The following is a 13473-nucleotide window of genomic DNA, read 5'->3' as shown; positions in this document are numbered from 1 at the left end:
TACTTCATAATCCGTCGGTCAAGATAACCACAGAGGAGGAGTTGGCTATTCCTAACCCAGAGGCCCAGTTGGTGGCGTCTTTGCATGTTATACCGAATTGGACAGTCCCGTACCTGGCTTACATGTACCTGGGCGAGTTTTCCGGATGATGAAACCTTGGCCTGGCAGATAATCTGGCGATCCAAGTTAATGACCATTCTCAACGGGGAGCTACATCATTACAGCGTCACAGGAGCAATTTAGCATTGTGTGTCTCCTCAAGAGGGTTGTGAGATTTTGCGACAAATTCACGAAGGAGATTGTGGTCACCATGCCGGTTCAAAATCCTTGGTGGCTAAGGATTTTCGCCACGGCATCTATTGGTTAATGGCCCATGCTGATGCTGAGGTTTAGTAAAGAGATGTGACGGTTGTCAAAAGTTTGCACGCCGCGCGCATGTTCCGGATCAGTAATTAAGAATGATTCCAATCACTTGGCCATTTGCAACTTGGGCTCTAGATATGGTTGGACCTTTTAAGAGGTCCAAGGATAAGAAGACCCACCTTTTGGTGGCAGTTGATAAATTTACCAAGTGGGTAGAGGCAGAACTAGTCAGAAAGTCTGATGCGGCCACGGCGGTTCAATTCATCAAAAAGGTGATATTCCGGTTTGGCTTCCCACACAACATTATAACTAATAATGGTACTAATCTATCCAAGGGCGCTATGGAGGAATTTTGTCAACGAGAGCACATCCGGCTTGATGTGTGATCAGTGGCTCACCATCAATCTAATGGTCAAGCGGAAACGGAAAATCAAGAGATCTTGAGAGGAATCAAACCCCAGCTTATGGTTCCTTTAAAGCGGATGCCGGGTTGTTGGGTGGAGGAGTTACCTTCCGTATTATGGAGTATCAACACCACACCAAACAGATCTACTTGTTACACGCCTTTCTTCATAGTTTACAGAGCAGAGGCGGTTCTCCCTAGTGACATATGTCATGACTCGCCCCGTGTGGTGGCTTACGTTGAAGCTGAAAATGAGAAGGCATGTCGGGACTCACTGGACCTGTTAGAGGAGGAGCGTGATCTCGCAGCGGCACGGTCGGCGATTTATCAACAAGATCTCCGATGTTATCACAGCCGCCGGGTTAAGACCAGATCTTTTCAAGAGGGCAATCTGGTGCTCAGGCTCATCCAGGATCAGATTGATATGCACAAATTATCCCCACCTTGGGAAGGACCTTTTGTGGTCAGCAAAAAGCTGCACAACGGGTCATACTACCTTATCGATGTTCGGGAGCACAAAGACTCATGCAAATCGGAGGAAGAGACCCAGCGGCCATGGAATATAGCTCTTCTTCGGCCTTACCATACTTGAGCCACAGGCTCTTCTTATGTACATACTTATGACAATGTATATATTATATAATAAACCGGAGCCTCAGCTAAAGCGGGGTCTCTGTTCTTTTTTACATCATGTGTGGTTACATGGGGGCTTCTACTTGCAAAGCGGAGTTCTATTAACCCGGTCTATAAAACCACATAGATATAAAGGAAATCACCAGGGAGCTTGGTCGTGTTCGAACCATAGCTACACCTCTTGATCGGCTTAAGACCGGACAGGGGAAATCACTAGGGGGCTTGGTTGTATTTACACCATAGCTACACCTCTTGATAGGCTTAAAGCCAAAAGGAAATTATGTGGAACCAAAGAGAGTTTGTTGCATAAAGCACAGCTCAAACATAGGTAACCACTGAGCATAGCTCAAATATTACTTGGGGGCTCCTTGCTTCTCAAAGAACAACAAGCTTGCACCCTTGTAATATGCTATCAAGCCAGGCTTGGAAGCCAGGTGTATTCACCTAAAACCCCGGGTTATCCTGCCTTTTTAAGTAAGCCACTCTGTCCAGGTAAACCTGGTATGACCCATCGAACGTTTGACAAGTCAATCTCATAGACCCTGAACTTGTCAAAGTTAAAACGGTGATTGGTTAAAGATTGAGGTCCATCTTAAAAGGCTTTGAAAAATGGTTTAACTCAGCAGCCTGGCAGCCCATGAAAAGCCTCGATTTAGGGCCTGGCAGCCCATGAATAGCCTTGCATATTTCTTTTGTATTTGCTGTTTTAAACATCTTTTGATAAGGGATTTATGAATATTTTCTGATAAACCGGTGTTTATTACAACCCGGCATGGCTTTCAACGCTAAGTTGTCAATACATGGTCAGTTTTAATCTGGCAATAATATTGCTCCGGTCTGGTTTGACTACAGGTCACCACAATTATATGCATAAACCGGTGATTACCATCACCCGGATAGATTTCGGTATGAATCGACAAGGATGCAAGGAGTCATCAACACTCCAAATTGGTGTTATCACCTTTTGTTATAACAACAGTTGGTAAGCCAAACGAGATATACCACAGGTATCATCTATTTTATATCTACATATTACACCATTGGTTCGGCATCCAGGTTATATATATATGTTTGGGCACCATGACCCGTCCAGCGGTAAACCGCTAGGACACTTTCAATTTTTTTGCAGGAATAAGCTAAATAAAGCCACTGCCGATTACGCATATAATAGATCCCAAAAGCATGGTGAGTTATCAATGTCAAGCAAAACAAGTATGCTCGATGGCATAAGCGGATAAGTATTTGAACTAGCCTATTACAAGGCGTTTTAAATGCCCACCAAGAATAATTGTTTCAACAAGTTTGGCAAATGATTAAACCGGCTTCCGGATTAAGATTCTTCATCCGGACGACTTGAAGATTGAGGGTCATCTTGAGCGGGTGCATTCTCCTCATCCCTACCCAGTCACTGGAAAATAATCGTTGACCAATCGATTCCAGTTAAGGCTTGAAAAACGGCTTCTTCATGAATAAGGTTGGAAGGGTCAATGTCAGGGGCATAAGTATGCTTACGAATCGGCAGAACAAGATCTTCGACATCATGAATCGGCGCGGGCTATCTTTTCCCCTGAACATCATAAACCGGTTGATAATGAGATAGATCTGTGTCATCCGCCAATTTGCTTTCTATAGGTCGCATTTCCTTTGTCAGCCTTCGGAGATCGTCATTGTTGAAATCTGAACCGTCTTCCTTCACACCAGGATAACCTTTGCTAATGTCAGACGGATCATGATTAGGAATCAACGCCTTGACCCGGATTAGTGCCGTCAATGCGCCTGACCTTGCGGCTGATCTCTTTAGTTCAACCAACCGGGCAAGCTGCATGGCCAGCTTTTCGATGGTTTCTTTTATCAGTGTTGGAGGAGGCTTGTTGTAAGCTGAAGTGCAAATTGTAGGATCGAAAGTATGTCTAGAGGGGGGTGATTAGACTACTTGACCAAATAAAAATCTAGCCTTTTCCCAATTTTAGTTCTTGGCAGATTTTAGCTATCTTAGCACAAGTCAAGCAATCTCCACACAATTCAAGCAAGCATGCAAAAGAGTATATGAGCAGCGGAAAGTAAAGCATGCAACTTGCAAGAATGTAAAGGGAAGGGTTTGTATGATTCAAACGCAATTGGAGACACGGATGTTTTGTCGTGGTTCCGATAGGTGGTGCTATCGTACATCCACGTTGATGGAGACTTCAACCCACGGAGGGTAACGGTTGCGCGAGTCCACGGAGGGCTCCACCCACGAAAGGTCCACGAAGAAGCAACCTTGTCTATTCCATCACGGGCGTCGCCCACGAAGGAATTGCCTCAATAGCGGTAGATCTTCACGAAGTAGGCGATCTCCTTGCCCTTACAAACTCCTTGGTTCAACTCCACAATCTTGTCGGAGTCTCCCAAGTGACACCTAGCCAATCTAGGAGACACCACTCTCCAAGAAGTAATGAATGGTGTGTTGATGATGAACTCCTTGCTCTTGTCCTTCAAATGATAGTCTCCCCAACACTCAATTCTATCTCACAGGATTTGGATTTGGTGGAAAGAAGATTTGAGTGGAAAGCAACTTGGGGAAGGCTAGAGATCAAGATTCATATGGTTGGAATGGAATATCTTGACCTCAACACAAGTGTAGGTGGTTCTCTCTCAGAAAATGTGTATTGGAAGTGTAGGTATGTTCTGATGGCTCTCTCCACGAATGAAGAGTGGGTGGAGGGATATATATAGCCTCCACACAAAATCTAACCGTTACACACAATTTGCCAAACTCGGTCGGACCTATTCAGCAAACCTAGTGACCGTTAGGATTTTCGGTGGGACTGAGGTGCAACTCGGTAGGACAGATATGGTTAGGGTTAGGGCATAACATAATCTCGGTGTGACCGATTACACAAAATCGGTGGGACCGATTTTGGTAATAAGCTAACCAGAGAGTTGGTCAGGTAAACTCGGTGGGACCAATTCGCTCATCTCGGTGAGACCAAAATGTTACAAAAGGGAAACAGAGAGTTTACATTGCAATCTCGGTGGGACCGATCGCTCATCTCGGTAAGACCGAAATGTTATGAAGGGAAACAGAGAGATTACGATCCCATCTCGGTGAGACCGAGATCCCTATCGGTGAGACCGATTTGCCTAGGGTTTGTGGCAGTGGCTATGACATTTGAAACTCGGTGGCGCCGGATAGAAAGAATCGGTGGGGCCGAGTTTGACTTTTGGTTTAGGTCATATGTGGGTGTGGGAAGGTAGTGGAGGGTTTTGGAGCATATCACTAAGCAAGCCATTAAGCAACACCTCATCCCTCCTTGATAGTATTGGCTTTTCCTATAGACTCAATGTGATCTTGGATCACTAAAATATAAAATGTAGAGTCTTGAGCTTCAACCTTGAGCCAAACTTTTTGTCCTTAGAATTTTGAGGGATCCACTTTCCTCATCCATGCCATGCCATTCATTGAGCTTTTTCTGAAATATTAATCTTGGAATAATGTTGGCTCAATGAGCTATATGTTGTTAGGAATTACCAAAACCACCTAGGGATAGTTGCACTTTCACAAATGGCTCGCTGGGATCCAGAATACAGCCGTTCTATCATAGTATAGGCCGCTTTAAGCTTCATCCGCATGTCGGAACTTAGATGAGTGATGCAGGTCCCTATCATGGTATAGCATCAATAAACCGGCCATTGATAAGATATTATGAATTGGAAAAACTTCATATGAGGATACTCACCAAATACAGCAGAGGTCATGGCATTAATCTGTCGTTTTAAGCCGGTCAGCTCTTCAACCACCGGCTTCAGGGCTGCTTTTGCGTCTTCGGCCTTCTTTGTTTAACCGGCCTTCTCTGTCTCCCAATCTGCACGCTCTTTATTAAAGGTTTCCTTCAGCTTCTCCATAGCTGCTAAGGCATTAGTCAGTTCTTCCTTGGCCTCCGAAGCCTCCATTTGCTGAGATTTAACGTTCTCCTGAAGGTCAGCGGTTTGAGCATCCTTCTTACTCAGCTCGGCCTACAAAGGAAAGATATATCATTAATGGGCTATGTATATTTGAAGTACCACGCGTATAACAAGTTATGCACTTTGTACTTGGGGGCTAATGCCTATTTGCTCTGTCATCAATTTTTTTACAAGTCCCAAGTATAATGGAAGCATTTTCGATTGCACTTGGGGGCTAATGTACATCTGTTCAACATGCCATTGTTTAAAGTCCAGGTTCACCTTGGAAAGATAAACCGGCCCTTGGGGACTACACAGGCGAAAACTACAGGAATACAATGATCAAGTCCGGTTTATTTCAAAAGATCATCTGATATATGGAGGATAAGTTTGCAAGGGTTAAGGTATTACAAAGTCCCGGTTTATGATTACCATCATAAACCAGCCCTTGGGGGCTACTTGAGTTGGTACTTACAAATTGGATTTAAGAAAGGAAAAATAATGAAAGTACCTCATAGCGCTCCTTCATCAGATTCACTAAACCGGCTTCATAATCACTGTTTGAGTGTAGACGGTTGAGAAAGCCAGAATGGAGTTCTTCAGCACTGAGGTGGGCATAGCTTGATAAATAGGTGCTCCATTTTCCTTTTTCCATTGCAGCATGTTCTTCTTTAGCGCTATGTTTGGATAAAGCAACTGGGTTGCCAGGAGAGGTATGACCAACAGCAGTGATGACAACATCATCTTCCTCGTTACCAGTAGTCTGTGTTGGAGTTGTTGGGATATCAGTAGCCTTCGCCGGACTGGGCGGTCCATCGTCATTATGAACCGAGCTCGTCAGTTTGTCGCCAAGATCTGCTGCTTCAGCTTCTGCTTGCTCATTCCCATCATGATCCAGAGGAGGTGGTTCATGAACAATAGTGTCTGCATGAGGACCTTCCGGTTCAGCGGTTTGCTCCGGTTCAACAACCAATTCTTCGGATGGTTTATTCACCCGAGTTTTCTTGCTGGGTCTAGCCTTGGATCTGAAAAGGAAAAGATGCAAGTATGAAAACAGCATGCAAATACAAAGCGTCAACAGATTCAGTTAAAACTTACCCAGCAACAGTCTTAAGAGGAGGGAGTTGTGTCACTGTGGACTCGCCAGAGGATGAAGGAGGTGTCACCTGATAATTCGAATCGGACGGATTAAGAGGCTGTCAGAAATATCCGGCCTTGGGATAAGAAGTGTCAGAAGTTGGTGAGACCTCAGGTCGGCGTTTCCGGACCGGGGTATTCAGTAAATCGGTGGAAGTGACCGTTTGGCCGCTGTGCCGGGTTGTGTGGCGAGCCTCGTGCTGCTGCTTCTTCAAAATAAATGTTGGATCCAAGTGAGCAAGAGGGTGAGAAAAGCTTACTTTCCGGACTGCTTGTCGGATTTTTTGTGTTGGCAGAGGATCTGAACCGGAGGAAAGGATAATTACCTCTGCATCGTCAGATTGGCTGCCTTCAACGTCCTCCTGATAAATATCATTGTCAATGAGATGCATGAAAAGTGAGCCAAGTGAATCAAGTTCTACCTCTACTTCCGGTTCATTCGGGTCGTCATCAAAGCTCTAAACCGATGGGTTCAAGTGCCTTCCTCTTTGTGGTTTTCTTGACGGCTTCCATTTTAGGACGAGAAGGCTTCATCACTTTCTCTTGAGGTTTCTTTTTCCAGAACGGATCATCACCCTATTTAAGAATGGGTAGAGGGTATTCAAAGATTGCACAATCCAAAAATATCAGGTGTAAAGCAGAAGCACAGACAATACTTACAGCGGGCGGTTTGTTTTGCGTGTAAAAGGGAATTAACCCAGTCTTGCTACAGACAGCTTCCATTTCGTTCAACATTTTCTTCACAGACTCAGTGACTTCTTCATCTATTAACTGAATATTGATATGATGTTGAGAGTCTTGTACGTCACCAGTATACTCACACATTAAGCCGGAGTGGCGACTAAACGGCAAATGCTCCAGGATATCGAGCAACAAACGAAGTCCACGCCTGTTAAACCGTTGGCCAGGAAGGATCTAAGCTTAGCGAGTTGAGGTGCCTACGAGGCCCGTTCCTGGGTACTTAGTCGTTGCGGAAGTGGATGAGTATTAGCGAGCCAGTGAGCATGATTACCCGGTAGATGGTTCTCATCTGCGGGAGAGGTGTCTCTGCAATAGAACCAACTTTGGTTCCACTCCTTTGGGTGACTGTGAAGTTTGGCATGAGGAAACTCAACTTCTTTCCTTTTCTGAGTAGAGACGCCGCCAAGTTCAGTATTGGGTCCGCTACGAATTCAGTGCGCCGGTTTAAATGGAAGAAATCCCGGAACAGCTCGACGGTTGGTTCTTCTTGTAGGTACGCTTCACAAAAAACTTGAAAGTTGCATATATTGGATACCGAGTTGGGTCCAATATCTTGAGGGTGGAGCTGAAAGCTGGCAAGTACATCTCGAAATTTTTTCGATCCGGGCGATTTAAAGCCACGGCCTATGTGATCAAGAAACACCACTACTTCACCCTTTGGGGGTAGGAGGATTTTCTGGCCCAGGAACTCACCACCGGATTTCATTTTTCTTCAGTAAGGTACCAATCTTGACCATTCCGTTCAGTTTCTCATCTGTAACCCGGGAGGGGACCCAGTTGTAGGAATAAAACTGCTTGGCCATTGCAAGTGAAAAGCTGGGAAGAAAATAATGTCGGTTTACGATTCATTAATGGTGATGCATAAGGTACAATAGGGAAAAGGAATCCAAGTATGTGAAATTGGTAAACCGGAGGCTGATGCAATTATGAATGATAAAGTGATAAGCAGAAACAAAGGTATATGCATATTTTTAAACTGGAGTATGACAAAGGACATAAAGGGATTGGCGGTTTACAAGGGGGCTAATGGCATATGATAGATTATTTTCTACAAGGATAAACCGCCTATGCAGATAATGAGGATACAGATTTAAGGCAAGAATGACTAAGTAAGGAAAAACAGGGTTCACAAGATTGCATTGAAATTTCGGATCTACCGTAAGTTTGGAAAAGAGAAAATATTGAGACTTAAAAAGTTTGGTCCCAAAGCATTTCACAGAAGGTCCATATCAAGTTATTATGTATTTAAGGTTTGGTTTTAATGGCCGAGATAAGCAGTACTATAGCTACTGTGCGGAACACGTCAAGATCGAGCTCTGCTATCTATGTACTAACGAAGAACACGAGGAGAGTGACATGAACCCGTATGAAACCTAATGGATATACAGAGGAAAGAAGGAAAGGCTTACAGTAGCTGTTGAGGTAGCGGAGGTGCGCCGCATCTCTCTGATGCAACCAGGTCGATGCAGCGGCCGATGGTGAAGCAGAGGCGAAGCTCAACGACGGCGGTAGCGCTCGGGTACAGGGGCGTCGCGAGGAGGAAGAAGAAGCGAGGAGGCAAAGGGGGGAAATAAAATGACCCTTGGCCCTATTTATAAAGTAAATGGAGAGGTGATAGGCGCGAGAATCGAGGAGCCCAAAAATTGGATATATAACGGAGCGGTCGCCTCGATTGTTGGAGGCTCATTAACTGAAGGTGAGATGTATAATTTTTAAAGTGGCGTCATAGCGATTTATCATGATCCTGGAGGATGACGTCACGGCGGTTTACAAGATCAAGGTGAAGATTCAAAGGAGGAAATTTTTCTAAGTGTTGAATATTGACATGAACAAGTTCAAATCAATCTGGGGCCTAATGTTGGGGATATTACCATCGGGTGTAAACCGGCTAGGAGAGGCCGGATTATCCCCATGATTGTTGCTTTATTCAAAGGCCCATGAAGACAAGGATGGTGGCACTTCGGGAAGGGCCAAGGCCCAAAGGTAGGTTAAGGCATGTAGACGTAAACCGACATGAATATGTAACTTGTATTGTAAGTTAGAAGGAATAGAGACCGAGCCGGACACGTTTATGATCCGGCCTCGGGAGTCTGTAAACCGGCGGGCGTCAACCTATGTATATAAAGGGACGACCCGGCGGCGGTTCAGGGACAATACACAACAACAACTCGAGAGCTAGGCAAAGCGGATTCGCTCCCTGGTCATCAAAACCCCAGCAATTCCATCACATCTAGACGTCGGCTTTTACCTTCATCGTAAGGGGCCAAACTAGTATAAAACTCTCGTGTCCCTTGTCCGGTTTAACCCCTTAAAGCTAACCTGTAGCGATGGCTCCACGACTAAGTCCTTTCACGAGGACATCTGTCGTGACAAAACCATGACAGTTGTACTTGCCCAAGAACCAGCCCCACCACGCATAACCCAGAACCACGCAAATTGTACCCCTACCCAGTTGGACAAACAACGAGCTACCCTCTTTCTAACACAAACCCCAACAGATAGTAACCCAGTTCCAGTTGACACAGCACCGTCTCCACCATAGAGCACCCAAACACGAGCAGTTAGTAAGGCAACTACAGTGCCCAAAGCATGAGTACCACCACTCAGAACCCCAAGTCAATGCTTAAAACAGAGGAATAATTGTTCTCAAGTCGGGTTCTGTAGCTATGGTTCGTACTCCTTTTCTCTTGCATTACTGTATTTACTCATACCAACTAATTTCAAATTTGAATGATGCAATTGAAACTCCGATGGCGCAAAAAGTATGTTTTAAACCTGTTTCTTTAATGTGTTTGCTGTTGTAACTTGCTCTATGTTGATTTCAGCTTCAATTTAATAAACAGTTCTGTTCTCATGCCGTGCACATTACAAGTGTTGTTAGTGTTTTGTAGTTTCCCACACTTATATTCTGTCTATGTTGATTTGTCTTAAATAGATATGATTTGAGGTGTCTCCGTCTTGATTTGGCAACATAAAGTAGAATGATACAGACCATATAGTGACCATACTGCTGAACTGGTTTACCAAAATGAGTTTCATATACAGCATGGTAAACCTGTGATGTGTCTGCTTGTTTCTCCTTTAGAATGCGGACAAAATATTGGAGAACAGTACCCCATTATGCAACAGTAAAGGAAGTAATGCAGATAAGGTTCAAGATAGTGAGACATCCATGTTGGTCTCCAAGAAAGCTAATAAAAACTATCTTGAAGACAGTGAGACAATCCCAAAGTCCTTTCTTGATGTAGTGTCGAGTTACTGGCGACTACTGCTGGCACCGGCTCTTCGAACTCGCTGCCTGAATTAGTTCGGCTTCTTGAGTCTAAACTTCAAGTCGAAAGACATCTATCATATGTGCTGTGATAGGAAGCCGAAGGACTGAGAAAGTCCCTGTAGAATTCAGATGCATACTACCTGGTATAATAGCAAGTGTTGGAGGATTTAAGCGCCAAACAAGAGAAATATAATAAGCTTGGTAAGTGTCTTGCCAGCATGGTGGATACCCATGATATTGTTTCTTGAGCTCTTGTGAAGTTGTTTCACTGCTGGACTTGTTTTGCTACAACGTTTATTTGCACTTGTCGCCAACTTTGACAAACAGTGTATGTAATATGCTGCTTTGTTCCCCATATTTGCACTGGTGGCGAACTCTGATGCCCAGTGGATGTAATATCTGTAATAGTCTTAATAGCCTAGCGTAAGTTGCTTGCTTATTTATTTGCTTGTTGTCTTGTTTATTTGTTTGCTTGTTGCCAGTGCAGTAGTTTTTCTGATGTTTGTTAGTGGCCACAATAACCTATTTTTTAAAACTAGGCCACAATAACCATGGGCTACATATCTATTGTAGTGACCATCGGCCTCCTACGGGCCTTCTACGGGCCATATAAACAATGGGCCTTCTATGAGCCATAGAAACAATGGGCCTTCTACAGGCCGTAGAATCAATGGGTCTTCTATGGGCCGTTTGATCGATTGGGTAAACATGGGCCAATAACGGACCACATTATGGGCCGTAAACGGGCTAGAGTGGAAATCATCCGTTCATGGGCCGACCATAATGGGTCATTAATAGGCCGATTAGTATAATGGGCTTGTTTCTATCGACAGGCATAATGGGTCACTAATGGGACGTATTTGATGACGCTATGAAAATGGCCCAACAGATTAATGGGCCACAAATGGGCCTACTTTAATCACGGACTGAATTTGGCCCACAACCGAAATAGGCCAGTAATGGACCATAAGTAATCAAATGCTGCAAATCATCCCAAGAATAAATGGACACTGAGAAGGTTGAAAGATAACACGGGCTGGAATGCACCCAATGGAATAATGGGCATAAAGCGATAGACTGTTCATTACGGGCCAGTTTCACCATGGGCAGTTAATGGGCCAAGAGTTACAAAGGGCCTCATATGGGCCAAAAGACCTCATTAGCCATACATGGTCCGGAAGTTACAATGTTCTGGAATCATATTGGACGTCCGAAATGATGCTACTGGGCCTAATTCTGATAGGCCATAATGGGCCGTGAGTTAGCGTGCTATAAATGGGCTATATGCGAACATGTCGCTAACAGGCTTTAAGTTGGCCGGCTGTTCCCTTTTGACCAGGTCAAATGGGCCGGCCTTTTGACCTAAATAGGCCACTGTTGGGCCGAGCCACATGTCGATGTATCATAGGCGCTTCCCGTCAATTCGCTAGATGACAACTGTCCCAACACTGAGCCGACATGTGGATCCGCCGGTGAATGAGAATTTTACACGTGGAAAATACCCATTGGTCCGGGCTATTAATGGGTTATCGGATCCAAGCCGGACCCCGATAGCTTAACGGCGACCCGTTATGGTGGATGCCATGTGTCGGTTACCCTTGACGAAAGCGCTTCCATGACGCGCCATTTATCATCATGGAAGTGGACACATCTGTGATGATAATTTTGGTATTGACATGGAACACTTCTACGACGTCACATGTATGAGTATCTTGATTCTGTCATAAAATCGTCATCAATGACATACATGACAGAAAACGTCACCTACTGTGACAAACACATATCATCACGGAAGTGCTTTCTTTGTAGTGTCTCGTATTATTTTCCTTGTAGTGCATCCCTTGCTCTGCCAGAACACATGTACTCAAGATGGTTGGCCTTGCCATAATTGAATACACCATTTTAATGGTCACACTGAAGACACGCCATGGATATGAGTTCCCAATTGGGATCATTAACCAAGAAGATCATTTCTTTTTTTATGGCCGAACTTGGATAAACTTGGTCCAGTGTTACGGACTGAAAGTTGGCACACAAATGTTGATGGAAATCGTAGAACCTGGTCTCATCTTTACTGTGACCTTCCACCCCGACGTCATTCCAGTAGTTCATCCATGTTACTTTTGTATTTGGTTCTTGCATGTTGCCTCGATTACTTCTTAATCCCCCAATTCTTTCTAAGTAATCACAATTTTACTTTAGAAGTAGCAAAATATTGTGATTCTCTTCTCTCACAAAGATGCTACTTCTAATTAATATTTCTTATAATTGGTGGCATGTGTCGGTCATTACAAAGTTCAGGACACTACTTGTTTGTTATTTGATAAGAACTCGACTGTTACTGATGGCACTGAAGTTGACTGGGACGACATCCACTAGTTCCTACAATTTATTGATCGTCTTGAGGTCCTTGTGGGGTGTTTCAATGGTGGAAGGCCATGTGGGATATGTGTGCCACCAGATGCACACGCTGAACATGTCTAACTGAGTCAAGAAACTTATGGTATGAGCTATTTTCTTATATATATGTGTATGTGTGTGTGTATGTTGTTCATAAACTCTTGCTTATACATGGTTTTACAGTTGTGATCTTCTTGAAACAGAAAGTGCCCAATTTTATTATTCCTATAGAGATGCCTGACCATGGTCACAACATGATGTTTATGTCAACCTACTTCATTTCCCTTAGAGGTCAAAAGATACTTAATCATGGGTGGTCTCAAATAAGGAAGGCATGTCCATCTTGAAGAATAGGACAAAAGGTTATGTTTATGCTTTTCCATGGCTCTGAAACAAATATCCTGTTTATTGACCATTTTGTAAGATGAAGCCACTTTCAGAAGGTTGTGGATGCGCTTGGTGGTTCCTGGGCCTTGTCCTTGGGCTTGGTGGCCTCACCCTTGGTTAACTGTAGCCAAAGTAGCTCTGTTCGAGGCGTGCTTTGTACGGTTGAACCTATATAAGTACTCATACTACTTTCATCCATGGTTGTTAAGTG

Source organism: Triticum aestivum, chromosome 3A, assembly GCF_018294505.1.
Source record: "Triticum aestivum cultivar Chinese Spring chromosome 3A, IWGSC CS RefSeq v2.1, whole genome shotgun sequence".
NCBI classification, from domain to species: Eukaryota; Viridiplantae; Streptophyta; class Magnoliopsida; order Poales; family Poaceae; genus Triticum; species Triticum aestivum.
Note: the sequence above shows the minus strand (reverse complement) of the source record.